This window comes from Rhinatrema bivittatum, chromosome 8, assembly GCF_901001135.1.
Source record: "Rhinatrema bivittatum chromosome 8, aRhiBiv1.1, whole genome shotgun sequence".
Classification (NCBI taxonomy): Eukaryota; Metazoa; Chordata; class Amphibia; order Gymnophiona; family Rhinatrematidae; genus Rhinatrema; species Rhinatrema bivittatum.
In genome coordinates this window covers 179,769,179-179,790,324 of record NC_042622.1, presented here as the reverse complement: position 1 = coordinate 179,790,324, position 21,146 = coordinate 179,769,179, and the positions used below count along the sequence as shown (strand labels likewise).

General features: G+C 42.9%; 1 long non-coding RNA gene across 1 annotated transcript in view; it reads right to left on the bottom strand.

Moving 5' to 3' along the window:
* Positions 1-10,975: 10,975 nt before the first annotated feature.
* The window catches only part of LOC115098036, an 81,308-nt gene continuing 71,137 nt past the window's right edge, over positions 10,976-21,146 (bottom strand). Inside the window, exon 4 of the long non-coding RNA XR_003858394.1 lies at positions 10,976-11,281. This is a non-coding gene — a long non-coding RNA (uncharacterized LOC115098036). The remainder of the gene's footprint in view (positions 11,282-21,146) is intronic.

The window sequence follows — 21,146 nt, the reverse complement described above, 5'->3', positions numbered from 1 at the left end:
AAGTAATTGCAGACATTATTTTCCTAGCCCACATCTAATCAATGAGTGGCATAGCCAGAACTGTTTTGTTTTTTTTGGAGGGCTCCAAGGTTGACATGGGTGGGCAGTACCCATACAAGTCTGAACCCAACTAGTTGTACTCTTATCAATAAATAATGCCTTAGAATGTACCCAACAATGGATGTCTAAATAGCCTGCAACATCTGTCATGCATCACGAGTAACACTTTAAAATACTTTAAATCAATTATTTCAAGCACTTACAGACACTAAACCATATACACACTTATGGAGACAATTCAGTTATATTTAAAAGTGTCTCAAGAAACAATATCCCACAACATACATTTAAACTTTACCAGACACAAGTCCCCCCTCTTACCCCGTACCTCCATGAGACCTACACGCCCAGCACTCCAAGGAACACTCCATGCCCAATCTATCAAATCTTTTAAGCTCTCCTCCACTATTAACAGAGCCTTTTCTCTTGCCGGCCCCACTATATGGAACTCACTGCCCTATGATATTCGCATTGAGACCTATACCCCAGCCTTCAAAAAGAAACTTAAAACCTGGCTCTTCCAGCAAGCTTACTCCATCACACCCCCTATTACATAAATCCCCCCTACGAATGTTACCCTACCAATGTTACTCTGATATCCTGGTATGAACGCCTTTATGCCTGCCGATTTTGTACTGTGCACTAATCTGTATATAGTTATTGTTATAGTTCAATCCCATAGCATACACCCATAGCATCTAATCATTGATGTGTGTTTTATGTAAGGGCTCCTCCCAAAAATTATTTATATGTTGCCTAGTTCACTATGTTATCTGTTATATGTAAGGGCTCTGCCCAATGGATTTTTGTTCACTGTAAACCGATGCGATGTGCGAACGGTCATCGGTATAAAAGAAACGTTAAATAAATAAATAAATAAATAAATAAAAAAGACAATCATCTCATCACATATCAAGATATCCTGCAAAGTATTCTAAAACTCCACCTGGTGTTATGACAAAAGAATTATAATTTAGCATACATCCTTCTCTTCCCAACAGAATAGCATTACTCCTTTCTTTAAATTCTAATACTAATAAAAGGAATACATATTTCAAGACAGCTGACAAATAGAACATTCAATAATTTAAAACTCATACAAATTTTTTAAATTTTCTCAAGCACCAATATAATATTTCAAAAGAGCAAACACCATATAGCACCCAATAATTAAAAGTAGTAAGGATTAGTAAATTCCCCTGCTCTCCATACCTGAGAACTCTCTCAGGGTCACATACATGCTCTCTGACTCACAATTCTCTTTCAGGCTCACATATATGCTCAGTCACACACACATATGCTCGCTCTCTCGCTCACACATGCTCACTGCTGCACAATATAATATATCTTTGTACTATAAAGTACAGATTGAAAAAAAAGAGTAAACTGAATGGCAACAGATCCTGACACAGAAACTACACGCTAGCAAAACACCTCAGCCCACATACAAAACACAAACAGACCCTCAACAAATGCAGAAATGACCACAAATTAAAAAGAGAAACACTGAGGCTGACGCTGAACTGGAAACCCAAAAAGTCAGGCTCTTCCTGCAGTATAACACCAGAGAAATAAAAATAATTGCATTTTCCCTGTACTGTAAAAAGTAGAAAAGTTGAGATGCATATTTCCCAAAATGACACACAAAAAATCAAATTATTCCTACTTCCCATCTCAGAGAAACAGAAGCAATAGTAGTCTTACCCTCATTCTCCTTCCTGTCCCTAGCAATCTTGATCCCCAGCCCCCTCTCCCCCCTCCCCTTTCAGCCAGACTCATATTCAGTGCAATAATGAAAAACAGAAACATAATTCCTCATAAAATAAAATTAAGAGATATAAAGTCATAATAGTAAATCATACTATTAAAAATACTTCAAAGCAAGTGAACAGAATACCTAATAAATAAAAAGAATAAGCATAAACAAAAATCAATTAAATATTTCAAAGCAGCAGACATATCAAATAACACCCAATAATTAAAACTAATAAGGATAAAAGATTTCCCATACTCCAAACCTGGGAACTTTTGATTTCCAGTCACCCTAAGATTGTCATGGATTAGGGGAACACACACATACACACACACAGTGTATGTGACATGAGAATGTCACTCTTCTACACTCTCTTCTCCCTCACCCCCTGCCTCTCACTTACTTCTCAGTCACTCTCACCTCCTTCCTCCCTCCCACTTCCCTCGCAGGTCACTCAAAACCCCTTCCCTCATTCTCACCTCCCTTCCCTCTCAGACATTCACTACCTCCCCTTCCCCACTCACTGTCATTCAAACCCCTACCTTCACTCTCTGCCCTCTTCCCTCTCTGCCTCTCACCCCCTTCCTCCTACTGCCTCCCTCCTCTTCCCCTTCACTCTCAGGTCACTCAAACTCTCTTTCCTCACTCTCACCTCCCTTCCCTCTCAGACACTCACTCCCCTCCCCTCCCCTTCCCTCTCAGTCACTCCCCCACCTCACTCTCACTCCCTCTCCTTCCCTCTCAGTCACTCACCACCCTCTCCCCTTCCCTTCCCTCACTCTCATCCCCTCCCCTTCCCTCTCAGTCACAATGCCACCTCTTCCCCAAAATGGTCCTCTTTCTCCCAACGAGATCCGAGAAGCCCGCTGGCAAGACACCCCTGGGCATCGAGGGCTGCCGTGCTGGGGCCTCTAATTGTTGACTGGGGGGTGGGGTGGGGTGGGAACCCCGATAGCGTGGCACACATGGCCTACTACCTGCTGCTGGGGGAAAAAAAAAGTTGAGGCCCTGACAGCATGCCACTTTTCAACACAGCACTTATTGGCACTCTTTGTGCTTGATTTTCACAGTCATTTCCGTATATAAAATCGAGTTATATGCGCGTAAACGTCTCTTACAGAACAGAGCGGGGCTCCGTGCCCATGAGGGTGTGCCTGTAACCTGGTTAAAAACACAACTTTCGCTAACCGCAGAGAGGAGCGCCGGATGGAATACACCCCAGGGTTCTGAAGGAACTACCGTAAAAAATGAAATTTCTGATCTATTAGTTACAATTTGTAACCTATCATTAAAATCATCCATTGTACCTGAAGACTGGAGGGTGGCTAATGTAACCCCAATATTTAAAAAGGGCTCCAGGGGTGATCCGGGAAACTACAGACCAGCGAGTCTGACTTCAGTGCCAGGAAAAATAGTGGAAACTATTCTAAAGATCAAAATCACAGAACATATAGAAAGACATGGTTTAATGGAACAAAGTCAGCATGGCTTTACCCAAGGGAAGTCTTGCCTCACAAATCTGCTTCACTTTTTTGAAGGAGTTAATAAACATGTGGATAAAGGTGAACCGGTAGATGTAGTATATTTGGATTTTCAGAAGGCGTTTGACAAAGTTCCTCATGAGAGGCTTCTGGGAAAAGTAAAAAGTCATGGGATAGGTGGCGATGTCCTTTCGTGGATTCAAACTGGTTAAAAGACAGGAAACAGAGAGTAGGATTAAATGGTCAAATTTCTCAGTGGAAAAGGGTAAACAGTGGAGTGCCTCAGTGATCTGTACTGGGACCCGTGCTTTTTAAATATATATATAAATGATCTGGAAAGGAATACGATGAGTGAGGTTATCAAATTTGCAGATGATTGTTGCGTCCGTCGCTGCTCGACGACCTCACTCCGCCCTCTTTACCTCTGTGGCGACTCCCTCCGGGTCTGATGGACGGCTGGCTGCCGCGGCTTCTCCATGCCGTCTCCTTCCGGCGTCCCTGGACCGGCTCGACACTGCAACTCCGCCATCTTGTCCTGATGCCTAGGGCGCGCGCGCCCCGACTCTTGTACCAGCAAGGGCGCGAACCTCAGGGGCGTCCCCCTGAGATGATGTCATCTGCTTCCAATATTTAAAGGTCTTTGAAAATGCTAACAAACTGAGTTAGCAAGGATATGGATAAGGATACACAAGGGGATTCATTCCAAGCTACTCTGCCTCCTCGGAAGGGGGCCTCGCTCTTTTCTTTATTTTCAGATTACAGATAGGAGCCGGTACTCGCTCCTCAAGGGCCCATGTTCCTGGACACTGAAGATTCTCTACTGCCTGGAAGCTATCGCTGCTACAAACAATTGTGAGTTACCATCGCTCTGTCAGAGCTTTCCCTGGAACCAGGTACTCGCTCCTTGAGGGCCTAATCCTTTCCAGCTCCTGAGCTTCCTTGAGACCTTATGTGAGTTTTGTCATCTAGTTCTGTTCATGAACTCTGCCTACTCACTTTCTACAGTTTCTCAACAGCTCAGCCATCCTGGGATCGCTGTTCCAGTACCTGAGGGACCTCAGCCCTGCCAGGCATATCAGCTCACTAATGCCACCTCTGGTGGTTTCTAATAACCTGTTTAATAAAAGAACTAATGTGTGTCTGTCTCCATACTCCAGCCTAGCCGGTGGTCCTTCTCGGGGTATCCTCCCAAGGGCGTAGTCATCTGCCATCGGCCCAGGGATCCACCCACAACTATATCAGATTCATATCAGATTGCTAACTCCCTAGCAAATCCAGAACAGATTGCTAACTCCGCAGTCTAACTGACATCAGAGATATAACAGATTGCTAACTAGCAAGACGATATCTGAGATACTACAAGATTGCTGACTCCTCCCTCTCCAGGAGCCCGCTATACAGAGCTTTCTCTACAGATTGCTCCTCCTATCTGACTGCTCCTCCCATCAAGCATCAGATTTCTAACAGATTGCTAACTCCGCAGTCTAACTCTCAACAATGATCCAAAATTAGTCAGAGTAGTTAAATCACAAGCGGATTGTAATAAATTGTAGGAGGACCTTGTGAGACTGGAAAATTGGGCATCCAAATGACAGATGAAATTTAATGTGGATAAGTGCAAGGTGATGCATATAGGGAAAAATAACCCATGCTATAGTTTCACGATGTTAGGTTCCATATTAGGAGCTACCACCCAGGAAAGAGATCTAGGCGTCATAGTGGATAACACATTGAAATTGTCGGCTCAGTGTGCTGCAGCAGTCAAAAAAGCAAACAGAATGTTAGGAATTATTAGGAAGAGAATGGTGAATAAAACAGAAAATGTCATAATGCCTCTGTATCACTCCATGGTGAGACCGCACCTTGAATAATGTGTACAATTCTGGTCACTGCATCTCAAAAAAGATATAGTTGCGATAGAGAAGGTACAGAGAAGGGCAGCCAAAATGATAAAGGGGATGGAACAGCTCCCCTATGAGGAAAGACTAAAGAGGTTAGGACTTTTCAGCTTGGAGAAGAGACGGCTGAGGGGGGATATGATAGAGGTGTTTAAAATCATGAGAGGTCTAGAACAGGTAAATGTGAATCGGTTATTTACTCTTTCGGATAATAGAAGGACCAGGGGGCACTTCATGAAGTTAGCATGTGGCACATTTAAAACTAATCGGAGAAAGTTCTTTTTCACTCAACGCACAATTAAACTCTGGAATTTGTTGCCAGGGGATGTGGTTAGTGCATTTAGTGTAGCTGGGTTTAAAAAAGGATTGGATAAGTTCTTGGAGGGGAAGTCTATTACCTGCTATTAATTAAGTTGACTTAGAAAATAGCCACTGCTATTAATTGCATCAGTAGCATAGGATCTTCTTAGTGTTTGGGTACTTGCCAGGTTCTTGTGGCCTGGATTGGCCACTGTTGGAAACAGGATGCTGGGCTTGATGGACCCTTGGTCTGACCCAGTATGGTATGTTCTTATATTCTTATGAGGCAGGGTTTGAATGTACATGTATCATGTGCGTGAGTTTAAGCTGCACAATTTATGCCCTCTGAAGAGGGAAGTGTAACTTTGTGCGAATAAATTTGTGTGTGTATTGGGGCAACTACCTGAGCATTTTTAAATAAAACATATGCGCACAATTTTGCTTTAACAATGCCAGCTAGATTTTCCATGTAGAAGTTGCACATAGACTTTAGTTCTTCCTGCAGTTATAAAATGACTCTCCTTATCCCAGGCTCTAGCAGAGATCTTTAGGTCAATATTCAAAGCTATTTAGATGGATAGTTCACAAGTTATCCATCTACACAGCAAGGTTTTGAATATACTGAGTCACTTATCCGACTTAAATGTAGCCAGATGAAAATGAGGCGTGTTGGAGAGGAGTTAAGTTATCCGCCTAACTTAGCCAATTTCTAACTATAACCAGTTAAGTTGGCCAGATAACTTTAGACCTGCTTCTAAAGTTATCCGCTGGATAACCTGCCACTTCACCAGATATCTTCAAAGATATCCTGTTAAGTAGCACTGTCAAAAAAAAAAGATGCAAATGGGCCTGTAGTCTGGTTCTCTCTCTCCCCCCCCCCCCCACCCCCTCTCCAGTTTCCTGTTCTTAAAGTTGCAGGGGCTCGAGGGCGCTGAGAATATCGAGGAGAGAGGACATAGCCACCTCCTGAGAAGGATCCATGGGGAACCCGCCCCAAAATCTTTGCTTGAGAGCCTGGAACACTTGAACTTACGCCGTCGACCACTCCTTGCTACAAAGGCCATCTGTCTCATCAGACTATTTGTATAACAAAGGCAGCTACCCATGAGAACCAGGAAAGTGAAACTCACTGACAACTGTAATGGTCCAAGTTCTAGAGTGTATTCATTCATAGATTCATCCACAGCCCTAGGGCTTACAACACTGACCTAGGAGTCAGGGAACGACCTAGGGTAGACGTGTAAGGCTCGGCTCTGCCATGGCCTCTCTGTTTCATCATGGGCAAGTTGCTCCATGCCTCAGTTAGCCCAGCTATAACTGGGAGATAGCAAACACATTGACTCTTTTCCCTGTTTGGAAGTGTACATGTGGTCAGATTTGCCAGACCTATGCCGCTAAAGCCAGAGGTGGCTGCAGGAATATTTCTAAAACCATAGGACATATTGAGATCCAGTTTGGGTGAAACATGTTTTACTGATTCAAGTCATTGTAGTTTCGAATTATTAGGAAGAAGTTGCATTCCCTGGTGGATGATATGGTTTCAAAACTGGTTCCTCTTTGTGCCCGTGCAAGGTTTGCCTGAAACCCCTTTCGCACAAGAAGCAAATGGGAAAGAAGTCAGGATATAAACTCCAAGACGGTAGCCTCAAGAGCAAAGTCTGAAAACGCTCTTTCACAGAATAGGTGTTGGATGCCTGGGATACTCTCTGGAGGAAATTGCAGAGATGAAAATGGTAATGGAATTAAAAATAACGCGGGATATACACAAAAGATTCCTAGCGGCAAGACCATAGGAATGAAACTCTGGGGTAAACCTGAACCGAGCAGCGGGTACAGCCCAAAACAGCATTGGCAATGACTTAGGCTTCCTAGAAGGCACTCAGGTAACGTTTAGCCTGCACAGAGCAGGAGATGCAATCCCCTAAACATTAGTGGTATAACTGAACTGCATCTCCAGGAAGGCGGGGAGACCTGCATGGATGGACCCAGGATAAACCCAAATATTAATGAGCACGGGGAGGCCGGATTGTATCATGGACATGGCTTATAGCAGGAATGGTGGAGGATATCACTGGAACAATGGGGGTGGAGGTGCTAGCAAAAGGGTGGGGGGGAGGTAAGTTAAAAGATGAGCCGTCCCCCATTCTCTATTGCTTTTGAGGTTGAAGCTGCTTGATATAGGAGGGGAGGTACCCAAATGGTTTACTTCTGTGCTAATAGGAGACAGAAAACTAGGTTCGCTGGGGGTAATTCCAAGTGGTACAAGGTTAAATTCGTTGATCCTCAAGGATCAGCTTTATCAGCTGCACCTTTTAATATATTTATGTAACCACTGGAGTCTTCAATGACGGCACTGGGGCTGCTTTTAAATGATGTACAATGTTTTATTCCCAGTATCAATCTAGGAGAATTTCCAGATGCAGCATTTCAGAAAAATTATAGGTGTATTAGAGATGGTTTTTGGCTAACCAGTTAACCTTAAATGAAAGTAAAACCACAATTTTATGGGTGGGATATCTGGAGGGACCTTTTACCTCAATAGATATTGCTGGGATGCACAGCTTTGAGATCTCAGAAGAGGCTCGCAATTTAGGGTTAACGGTTGATAGTAAACTATCATTAAATAGCCATATTAGAAATGCATCAAAGTTGGCTTTTTATAAACTTCCTTTAATTATTTAAGGCCTATGGACTTTAGGCTAGCTGTTCAAGCTTTAGGCTTGTTTTCAGTGTGTTGCGTCTGTCGGTCACAGACGGCTGCGACCGCTCTGCCTCACCTCTCTTCTACCCTTTTCCTCCTCCCTGGGAAGGATGGCTGCCTCCGGTGCTGATTGCCGAAACCCTCGGCGTCTCCGACACAGCATGGGCATCCCCGTCCGCCATGTTTCTTCCTGAGGCCTCCTAGGTGCGCGCATGTCATCTACGCTTTTGAATACGTCATGGCGGGAACCTCGGGGGCATCCCCACCGCATGACGTCAGTACCTCCGGGAATTTAAAACTCCACTCCGCTATAGCCCAACGAGTTAGCAAGGACTTCGGTTTTGCTACTCTGACCACTTCTAAGCTGCTTGCTTGGATTCTTCTCTACCCTCCGGGATAACTCACTCCTTCAGAAGCTCTGGGTACCCGCTCCTCGGGGGCCTCTCACTTCCATCTGCCCTTCGGGGTTCAACTACCTAACCTAGGACACCCGCTCCTCTGGGGTCCTATCTACTTTCTTCCAGGATCCTTCGGCGCTGCTAGGTACTCGCTCCTCGAGGGCCTATCCTGCTCAGGGTATCCTGCACCTCGGACCTCGGGTCCCTCTCTCCATTCTTCTACCAAGGAAGTTACCAGCACTGCCACTCTGTGAGTATCGCTACGCTCCAGCTCTCCTTATTCCACCCTTCAGGTTCGGCTTATCCTGCGCTGTTGAACACTACCCAAATTTGCTACATCTGGGTGAGACCATCATCTATCGAGACTGTCTGAGCTTACTGTGATATCGCTGGCCTACAGTACCATCCCTTCCTTGAAGCAAGATTCAACTTACATCAGCAGTACAATAAAGCTTTCTTTCCTCAGTGTCTGCTTACTAGAGTCTAGCCTATCACTGAGGTTCCCCACGGGGCCCCTCTCCATGGGAACAGTCATCACTTCGACCAAGAGTCCACATTAAGCCACAAACCCAACACTATTAGGGTGTGTACCAAGGAAATCATTGTGATCACAAACCCAGAAAATACTCAATGTTCCTGCAATGAAGGATTTTAGACTGGCATACATTAGATTGAAAGCTTTTCCAATTCATGGGCCAGAAATGTGGAATATGCTCCCTTTGGAATTGCGTTTAGAAAATAATAATAAAGTTTTTAGGAAGAAACTGAAAACGTTTTTATTTTTGCAGGCTTACCCAGAATGGCAGTCAGTAGTATATGAGTAATGCAGTGGGCTTATGGTGCTGTGCGTTCTCTGTTCGTGTATTTCTAATTGCATTGTATGATAATGTTTTTAATGGTTTAATTTTGCTGAATATTCTTGAACTGGTGTGAATCTACGGGCTATAAAATAAATGTGGAAAGAGGGAGGGGTATGTGGGAACTCAGGTGCACGAAAATCAACTGGACAGTCTAGATGGGCCGTTTTGGTCTTTTTCTGCCATCATTCACTGTTTACTATGAGGCTGATATGTGGGTTCCCCTACTTCAAGGACTTGGAGAGGGTCCTTTGGCTGTCAGAGCAATATGCCGAAGCCTGGCAGAAAGATTTGAAAACATCACGGTACTGACACAACAACATTACCGAGGGTATGCAGGAAAAAAAATTCAATGCCGGAAGGATCTAAATGCATTTGTCTGGAAGGTAGCGTTCTCAAACACATGCCCTCAGCAGGCTACAGCATAATATGGAATTATGAGAATGCCCGTGCATGATCCTTATTGTCAATAGACAGGGCCTATTTACCTACATATTAACTATTAAAAAAAACCAAACAAACAAACCAAAACCCCCCCCAAATGAATAAAAGGCTGTGAATCATGGTGCTGCACTGCAAATCTCAGAGTGACAGCCACTGACTTGAGGAGTGATGCGGCAAACCTTGGTCTGGTACAGGTATGGAGGAGGCTCCATACGGCTGCAGATGGCCATTGGAGAGCAGGGACCTGGTCTTAAGGGACCACCTTCTGTCACCAAGAGCATTGTCTCTTTTTTTTTGTCTTTGCAACTGCCCTCTCTCTCCTTCCACTTGGTGCTCGTGCAGTACAGACCACTCTGTTTTCTCCCCTGTCCCCCCCCCCCCCTCCCCAAGGTCTGTGTACCAGAATAGCTACGTTTCTTCTAAATTAGATTAGACATACTCAACAGTGTAAATAACCGCACTGTGTCTTGCCTGGTTGCCAGTATATTGTATCAATGCCAGGTCACAGCAGGTTTTTGTTTGGTTTTTTTTTTTTTCATTTTTTGAAGGGGGGGGGGGAGTGAGACACAAAATAATGAAAGGGGGGGGGGGGTCCTCTGCCAATCAGCCACACTTGAATGATTTAAACTCCACTGCAACCTCCACTTCCAAAGTGTTGGTTTTTTTGTAGTCTAAATGGAAAAGGTCTGGAGGAGCATATTTTTATATTCACAGTCAAAAACGAATCCTTAGCCAGGGAGCATCAAATTAGTATTCATGGCCAAGACTAATCTCAAAAAGGTCTTCCGGTAAGTTCTATGGACAATTTTTTTTTTCTTAAGTCGATTGCTGATCTGCATCAAATTCAACTGGCTTTAATGTTTGAGGCAGATGGGCACCTCACAAAGGGAGCCCTCACCTCTCCAAGCTGGTCCTTCAGCATGCCTGATTAAACCCTAATGCAGAAGTTAGGAATGATACAGTGGCTCTGGGGTGATTCAATTAGTGCAGTGGGCAGGAAGAAAACAGCACAAAGGGGATGTGGTAGTTAGAAAGTCATTTTCATTTCATCATTATAGCATCTCACACGTGTAAGCAAAAAATTATAGGCTCGTGAGTCTTTGCTTAATATCTTTTGGGGCTAGATTTGTCATAACAATCAAGCTAGCTGTCACAATTGACAAAATCATGTTGTGCTGATGAATTTACAGCACGGGTTGGATTTATTTATATATATTTAAAAGCTGCAACAGAATTTTTTTTTTTTTGGTTGGGAGGGAGGGGGAGGGGTGAAAGCCTGCCAGAAGAAACACATTCAGCTTCTGTGGTATCGCCTTGGTTTTTATTTTGCTTTGCTCATCCTTGAGAACGGTCTCCGGTCCCTCATCCCATTCTTCGAGGACTTTTATCCTGTACAGATGAAGAGCAGAGTTTGGTTAGTTTTAGTTTATTTCTTTTGATATAAGACTTTTCCAGCAAACCATCACAGCGATTTCCAAAAACTGAAAGCCTACAGGCTCATTCATGGTTTCGCCTCTCTTTTAAATCAGATGGCAGTGCCCTTAAAAACCTGCTTGAACTAAACACAACTAAAAAACACAGCAAAACAAACCCCTTGTCAAATTCTCTGAGCTGCTTTTAAAAGGCTCCCTCCCCATATAGTAGGAAGATTTATTTCTGGCCATGTTGTTGTGCCCTGCTCTTGAAGGCAGTGAGGGGGAGCACAGGGGAGCCGGCATAACCCAGACCTGGTTCTCTTTATCAAAACCTGGCTGGAGGCCCCGGCAGTCCAATCATGCTCCTGCCGAAATCCATCTAACATGCAGCCATGATACAAGCAGAGAACCTACTGACAACCCCCCCCCCCCAAAAAAAAAAACCAAACCAAAAACAAACAAAGGGGGGGAACCAGACTTATGGGAGGGATGAAAAGTTGTTGTTGGGGTTTTTTTTAAATTTGCATCAAATTTAGTCCTCCATAGTGAAGATACCTTTATATTAAGGACAAAACCATCTATGAGGAAAGACTAAAGAGGTTAGGACTTTTCAGCTTGGAAAAGAGAAGGCTGAGGGGGGATATGAAAGAGGTGTTTAAAATCATGAGAGGTCTAGAACGGGTAAATGTGAATCGGTTATTTACTCTTTCGGATAATAGAAAGACTAGGGGGCACTCCATGAAGTTAGCATGTGGCACATTTAAAACTAATCGGAGAAAGTTCTTTTTCACTCAGCACACAATTAAACTCTGGAATTTGTTGCCAGAAGATGTGATTAGTGCAGTTGTATAGCTGTGTTTAAAAAAGGATTGGATAAGTTCTTGGAGGAAAAGACCATTATCTGCTATTAATTAAGTTGACTTAGAGAATAGCCACTGCTATTACTAGCAATGGTAACATGGAATAGACTTAGTTTTTGGGCACTTGCCAGGTTCTTATGGCCTGGATTGGCCACTGTTGGAAACAGGATGCTGGGCTTGATGGACCCTTGGTCTGACCCAGTATGGCATATTCTTTTGTTCTTAAGGTTCCTTCATAGTTTGCAATATTAATGTTAAACTGTAACATCTGGCAAACCTGAATGTAATAATATTTGCTTGCGTTGGCAGCTTCTTCCTGCTCTTTTTAGGCATCCAGGTAGATCAGAACTTGCCTCATTTGGACAGTGGTGCCATGAATTTTCTTTTGCAGCTACTGAGAATTTCTGCTGTTTTAGTATCGCCCTACCAACCATTGCAATGACAGTCCTTGAGCAAGGGGGCTACAAAATGCAGCTCTTTACAGAAACTGCCTAATGTGGACCCTATTCAGCAATGGGTGAGACCTGCTCATCCATCCCCTGCACAGGGCTGTGAATGCTGACTCTAGCATTTCTCAGCCTTGGCCAGCCCAGGGAGCAGAAGACCTGGTCCAAGAAATTAACTCAGGTCCTCTGCACAGTAGTGCACAACACTTACCACTGAGCTACCAGACTAGCCCTGAAGAAAATAATTAAAGTAATCTAGTATCTCCCAGAATCCTAAAAGTGATGCTTGTAAGCAAAAGTAAGTCTCCAACTGGTGACCCTCGGGGCTCAAGGCACAGACCCTCAGGTTTAGACATAGGACCAGCTGATCTTGGAACACCTTGGCAGTAATTATCTAGCCTACCCAACAAGGACGGTCCACACCACTGGAAACTCATTGGACCAGATTTGGGTGTGTGTCCCTATTGAAAGCTGGTCCAAGCAGTCTTCTTAGGCCTTGCCTATGGAAACGCTGTTTGACTGGCCCTTGATTCCTGATCTACTCCTGATTCCCATTCCTTGCTGAATTCTTGGTCTACGCTAAATTCCTGACCCATGCTGGATCCCTGGTCCACCTCAGTTATCAGCCATGCCAAGGTTCAGATACCCTTGGCCCATCTGGGTGTTTTTAGGTATTCTCCGGGAACACCAAGTCCTGATTGTGGCCTGCATTGAGTTGAACTGCAGGAAATGGCCGTGGTGTCAGGTGAAGAAATTGGCATAGGCATCTTGCATAGCAGGCCACTTTCTTTGATACAGCCTCCAGTCTTAGACTACTGCTTACTAAGGCTCCTGGCCTCCTCCGGACTCCAACCTTGCTGTCCCTGGAAAGAAATCCATATATCACAAACAAGCCTGTCCATACCCAGGATAGTACTTTAAGATGATGAAACTGAAGGCTCTATGATAGACACTATATTTTTCATGAACATTTCCATGTCTGGTTTAGATGATAAAGTCCAGGTAAACCATATTTCCAAGGGCTATCACACTAGTCATCACAACCTCTAGTTCCATTTCTATTTTCCCATAAGATAAAGAAACCCAAATATAGGACCCAAAGAGACAGTACCACAACTCCCTGTACTTGTCCGCAATCCCTGGTTCTCAATAATTTCCCCACAGCTGTCATCAAAGTACAAGAACTCTTTGTATATAGGTAAGCCAATTTTAATAGTTAACATCTGGGCGCCATCTAGCAATAATACATTCATCTGTATTTCCAAAGCAATATTTGCATAATGTGCTGCTCTGATATTTTTTCTCATTGTGGTTTGTTAAACAGCAACTCATGAAAAACATCAAACAGATATAACTATGTCCTAAATGAACTTGAACAATGCAATATTTATTTTTCTACTTTTGTAACCAAGCACATTTGAATCATGACCATTGTAAAGTAAGCAAAAAGACAACACACATGCCTCTACTCAGCTTTCATTTAACATATCTCCTATGTAGATATACTCATTAATCATTGGGAATTATCTGCTTCACAAAGCAATAGCCTCATGGTAGGTGTGAACCAAAGAGAACTGCTGGTAAAAATATCACTTCAGAATGAAGACAGTCATATATGTAGATATATTTTATGAGTTGTCAGCAACAATCACTTATCAGGGGGACAGCAATGAGCCACTGATTTTCCCAACATTATGACTGTACTGGTTTGTTCCTGTGATTCTTTGAGCCTATGAAGGGCCAGGTATAAATGCTTTAATGGCATAGAAAAAGCCTAGAGGCACAAATAGAAACTTCCTTTAACACAATACAATAAACTCTATTATATTTGTGCACTGACGTTCAGCTTTGGTAATGGGGAGAAAGAACATAGGAACATAAGACTTGCCATACTGGGTCAGACCAAAGGTCCATCAAGTCCAGAATTCTGTTTCCAACAGTGGACAAGCTAGGTCACAAGTACCTAGCAAGATCCCAAAAGGTTGATAGAGTCCATGCTGCTTATCCCTGGGATAAACCATGGATTTCCCCAAGTCCACCTTAATAATGGTTTATGGATTTTTCTTCCCAGAACTTGCCTAAACTTTTTTAAATGCAACTACGCTAACAGAAGATTTCAAAGTATTTTCAATGATGACACCTAAATCCTTTTCCTGAGAAGTAACTCCCAATGTGGAACCTTGCATTCTGTGGCTATAATTGGGGTTACTCTTCCCTAAGTGCATCACTTTGCACTTGTCTGCATTAAATTTCATCTGCCATCTGCATGCCCAATCTCTCAGTCTTACAAAGTCCTCTTGCAATTTCTTACATTCCTCTTGTGATTTAATCACTTTGAGTAATGTGCCATCTGCATATTTGATCATCTCACATTGTTCCCATTTCCAGGTCATTTATAAATACATTAAAAAGCAGTGATTCCAGAATAGATCCTTGGGGCACTCCACTATTCACCTTTCTCCATTGAGAAAACTGACCTTTACTTTTACTCTGTCTTCCATCTTTTAACCAGTTCCCAGTCCACAATAGGATATTGCCTGCTATCTCATGACTTTTTAATTTCCTCAGAAGACTTTCATGAGGGACTTTGTTAAATGCCTTCTGGAAATCCAGAATCAATACATCAACTGGCTCACCTTTATTCACATGTTTATTTACATCCTCAAAAAGATGTGGCAGATTGGTGAGGCAAGACTTCCCTGGGCTAAATCCATGTTGGCTTTGTCCCATTAAACTATGACTTATCTATATGTTCAGTAATTATTTTCTTTACAATAGTTTCTACCATTTTGCCCAGCACTGATGTCAGGCTCACTGATCTGAAGTTTCCAAGATCACCTTTGGAACCCTTTTTATAAATTTGCATTACGTTGGCAAACCTCCAATCTTAGTAGACAATTTTTTTTTAACTCTTTCTTTATTGAACAATAAGATTTCACAATTTCCACAAATATACATTGTGTTAATGATGTCATCCAATTTTCTCATAATCAAGTAAACTTGAACAATATTGAAAACTACTGAAACTCATACCACTCCTTTCCCCCCACCCTTAATTATAAGATTGCCCCAGAAAGATGATCATAGCAATATCCATAACTGCCATTCTTAAATCACTTCAAACTACCTATCTTGCTCTCTGCCCAAGCAGCTGCTGCCAAGAGGATCAAGTCAAGCAATTTCTACGTTTGTCTTCGAGTGAATTTTTTGCCTTCAACCATATTTGAAAAGAAGGCCATACCTTTTGGAATTTAGCAACTGTGTCACGTCTTATAGCAATCAGCTTTTCCATGTGGTGAATCAACTTCAGATTTTCACATACCGCTGACCTGGAAGGGATTGTGTCCTTTTTCCGTCTTCAGGACACCACACAGCTGGCAGCTAAGGCTATTTGATGCAGAAGCCTATTCTGATACTTGGATAAGTCTTGAGAGGGAATGTTCGGTAGCCAATCTGAAGACCTTGTCCCATAATGTTATAACCAAACATGCCAAAAAGAGCCCAGAAGCCCACATTTGCACCAACACTGGCCATCGCTGGTAGGGTAAATCTTTTTCAGTCTCTCGGGTGTCATATACCACCTGTATAACATTTTGTAACTATTTTCAGTCAACATCGAAGATACAGACATAAAAATAATGATCCCACTCCCCCTCACCCTCCACCTCCCCTAGATCAGATTCCCAGGCCTCCATATACTTACACTTAGTTACTGATGCTATGTTCAATAATACATAGATCTTAAGAGATAATCCCCTTAATACATGTTGCCTTTTCACAATACACCTCCAAGAAAGATTTTCCCAGCATCAAATCAGCTTTCACCTTTTTAGATGCCAAAAAGTTGAAGGTAAGTGAAATAATCATGGGTTGAAACCACCCCAAAAATCTCCTGAAGATCTATTCCCTTCTGCCTGCTGCATACCTTTCCCAGCCTTACCAATCCCAGGGATTCCTATCTTTGAAAAGCCTGATTCCAAGCCCCTACTTGAAAGTCAGGATTGCACCTAATAGACGTGCTTTAATAATTACCCCCTATTGCCCATAAGAACCTTCCTCCACCTCTTCCATATATGAAAAGTGCAATCAGTTCAGGGAGATATCGAAGGTCAATCTACTCTCTGCTTCCCCAATAACCAAAAAAACATGTTGTATGGGAGTAGCACCCAACATGACTCACGTGATCTCAACCCATTGTTTTCTTTCCTCTTGGACATGATAGTGTAGGTACTGTAATTTTTAATTGAGAAGCCACATAATGCTTCAGGATGTTTGGGACCCCTAAACCCCCCCCCCCCCCCCCCCTTCACTTTTAGTTTGTTATAGAATAGACTTAGCCACCCTGGGCAGTCTCTGTTTCCATATCAAAGCAAAAATCTTTCTTTGTGGCCTCTAGAGTAATGCAGGGAACTGTTTGAAGTAGATGACATAACTTGGGTAAAGTGTTCATTTTTACTGCAGTTATTCTCCTCAACCAGGATAGAGAGTATCTGTTGCAGGCTTCTAAGTCCGTCTCCAGGGATTTTATAAGAGGCGCATGATTAAGGCGAAAAAGATCTCTGAAATCTGAACCCACATTAATTCCTACATATCGTAATTTACCCTTTGCCCATTTAAAGGGAAACTCCTCCTTTAATCCCTGGGCCTCCTGTGCTGGAAGAAATATGCTTAAAACCCCCAATTTGTCCATATTTACTTTTAAGCCAGACACCTTCCCAAAGTCCTCCATCTCCTCTAAAATAGCCTTCAGAGACGTTTCCAGATTAGTTAGGGTGAACATGATATCATCCGCATTTAGAGATATTTTATATTGCCCCTCCCCTATCCTAATACCCTGTATGTCAGGGTGCCGCCTGATTCTTTCCCTGAAGGGCTCTGTACTCAGCACGAATAACAATGGAGACAATGGACACGCTTGCCTCATTCCCCTCCCCACTGTAAAGTTATTGAAGTATCCCCCCATTAAATTTAATACACACCTCTGGGCCCCTGCATAATTCATGCACCCATCCTATGAAATGATGTCCAGTACTTTTCTCCAGTGCTTTAAAGAGGAAAGACCAGTGCACCCTGTCAAAGGCTTTCTCTGTATCCACAGCAAAAAAAAGCAAGGTCAAGAGCCATGGAGATTTAGCATAATGATCAAAGTTCAAGATTTTGCTTGCATTGTCTCCGGCCATACGACCTGGCATCAACTCTGTTTGATCACTATGTATAAGTGACAGAATCACCATTTGTAGCCTTTGGGACAATATTTGGCCAGAACCTTCATATCTACAATAATGAGGAAGATTGGACTGTACGAGCTGCACAAAGTATGATCTTTCCCCCGCTTCGGCAGCACTATAATCTCCAAAGCATTTGCTGCTTTTGATACTTCTCCTCCCTCCCTCAGGAAATTAAACATTCGGACTAAAGGGGTTTGAAAATTTATATAAAATTTATGGGTGTAACCATCAATACCCAGTGCTTTGCCTGTTTTGATGTCACGAATCACCCACAGCACTTCTATAGCAGAATCTGGTTTCCCCAGAGCTTCCCTCATCTCTTCTCCCAACAATGGGAGCCTGACACCCCCCCCTCCAAATAAGCATCTATGCTTCATCTGTAATCTCAGGATCCATAGTATATGGTTCTTCATGCAATTGAGTAAATCTCTTCCTTATGTTAGACCAATCCAGCACAAATTTTCCTTCACAATCTTTAATTTTTAATATCTGAGATTGTAAAGTTTTAACTTTGAGTTTTTGGGCCAAATTTTGCCAGCCTTATTCCCAGATTAGTAATATGTTTGTTTAAGCCTGTCCAATTTATAAGCTTTGTCCTCTACTTCCATTATTTTTATTTTATTTATTTATTATTTTGTTATACCGACTTTCATGACAAGGATCACATCAAACTGGTTTACAATTAACAATGTGTATAAGGAAGAGAGTAACATAGTAATCAATATTCAAACACAGTAAACAATAGCATGGATATGAGAAAGTTACAATAAAACAGGGAGAAAAAAACTTGGATATGGAAAGGGGGGAGATAACTGAACAGAAGAATATTTACAGTGCAGCCGGATTGAATCATATAATGTAGTTGTATAGCAAGATTGAATCTATATAATACATTAAATTAAATTTATGTCTATAGTCTTCCAGCTCTAGCAATACCCATCTATTAGACAGATGTTTATGCTTAAGCTCCTAAACTGGACATAATATGTTTCAACTCCCTCTTATGTTTCTTTTTTTTCCTATAGGAAGCAAGATTACTGTACCTTTCCACACACAACTGTCTTAAGACAATCCTATAGGACCATCGGTGAAGTGTCTGCTCTATCATTATGGTCCAAATATTCTGTGGTTGCTATTTGTATTTGTTGACAGATTTCTTTATCTTGGAATAAAGCATCATCAAATTTCCAAAAATGGTGTCCTGCATCATTTGCCGTGCTCACAACACCCCACCATAACGGGGCATGATCTGACCATGTAATTCATCCTGTCTTCACCTCTTTTGTTTTAGAGGCTAATTATTTATCCACCAACAAGTAATCAGTACAGGTGTGCACATTATGTGGCTTAGAGTAAAATAAGTAGTTTCTAGTAGTTGGATTGAGAACCCATCAAATGTCAACTAGCTGCTATTTATCCATTATTTGCTTGAGACTAGTTCTATGAGACTTAGAAGCTTCACTCAATTCTGAGGAGCTATTGAGGGGTGGAAGTCTAATTAAATTAAAATCTCCCCCCACTATCAAGCTTCCTTCCACATTATTTGCCAGTTGTTGATCCAGGATGCCCAGAAATTCACCTTGGTTACTATTTGGAGAATAAACTTTTACTAAAGTATTCTTTTCATGGTTCAAGCCTACCTGGGCAAAACCATATCAACCATCCATATCTCTCTGCACTTTTCCACCTGTACCATTACCTCCCCTGAGCTAAGGATCCTCACCCCCACCATATCTATTCCTAGTTGTACTAAAGACCAGAAGCATATGTGGATACTGTCTAGACACCAAGAGGGTCCATTTTCAGCCACTGTGCAGCTTGGCCAGTTAGCTGGATAAACATATCTAGCTGACTAGCAGGGTATATTGAGGGTGCGGTCGTGCCGCTGAATATATCCGGCTAACTTTAGGACAGGCCTACAGCCCGACCAAGGTTAGCCACATAAGTTAAAGTGGCTGACTCTGAATATCGGCGTGAGCCTCTTAACTTATGCGGCTAACTCCGCTCCTCCTCAGAATACCTCTTGCCTGCCCGCGGAAGGCCCCTTCTTATCCAGCTAAATTCTAGCCAGGTAAGGGCTAATTATAGCCAGGTAAGCCATTTAGATGAGTAACTAGTACGTTATCTGTCTAATAGCTTTTGTATATGGACCTCCAAAAGTCTCTCATCTCTTTTACACAGATGAGACTCCTGCAAGAAAACTATGGAAGCCTTCAAGGAAACTAGTTCTTGGCATAATTTTTGTCAGTTATTAGTTTTGTGTTCAATCCTTTGGTATTTATAGATACAAATCTAATAACTGACATTTATTAGTGATATGAAAACCAAACATGCCGTTCCACTTTCCTTTCCCAATCCCATCCTTCCAAAGTGTTTCCCTTTCCAGAAACTGATACCAATTTTCTTTCAACCAATCATCCATCTCTTCCTCCCTTTCACACCAGCAGTATATTACTATGAAATATCTCTGGGCCCCATCTTCATTACAATCCTCACCTGAACCCTTCTCCCCACTTACCCCTCTCCCCCCCCCCCTTCCTATGACCCTCCAAATCCCTTTATCAGCCACCAAACTGGCAGGACTTCATCCCAGATTTCTCCCCTCTCCCCTGCATATCTCTCAAAACGTTTAGAAAATAACATCATTCCTAACCAGTTACATTTCTCAAAATGATAATTAACAAGGACCGCTTGCCTTTATACTAATCAAGACATTAAGATAAACAAACAAACTCAGTGTTATGTTTGGTGGCTCACAGGACTACACCACGAGCAGCCGCACTCACCCCAGCTGCTGCCCAACTCTGCCAGAGGCCCCCCCTGTCGCGGCAGGAAGTCTCCATCGCTGCATGTCACCGACCGCCGCTGACATCCGGCCAGGCTGCCACCTGGTGCGTTCATAATACAGGCCCCGTGGTGGGAAACTCAGAGCACTGCCTCCTGATGATGTCAGCCTTATTGGGCTATTTAATCAAAGGCCCCGCAGCATTGTCTTACCTCAGCAAAGGGGGGGTCTCCTGCCTAGAGCAGTGCGCTTTGCTCCTCCGTTCCTGGTTCCTTGTTCCTGTGTTCCTATCCAGCCTTGCCTAGTCTGTCTCATCCAGACTTGCCTTATCCCTCCTGTCGCGTCCAGCCTTGTCCTGCCCTGCCTGTCTTGTCCAGTGTCTCTTGTGGGTCTTCGTTCATCCTTGGCCTGACTTCCTGATACTGACCTCTTGCTTGGACTTGCCTCCCGGACCTGACGCCTTGCACCTGACTGTGCTTGCTTACTGTCTGCCCCTGACCCTTGGCCTGTCCCGGTATCT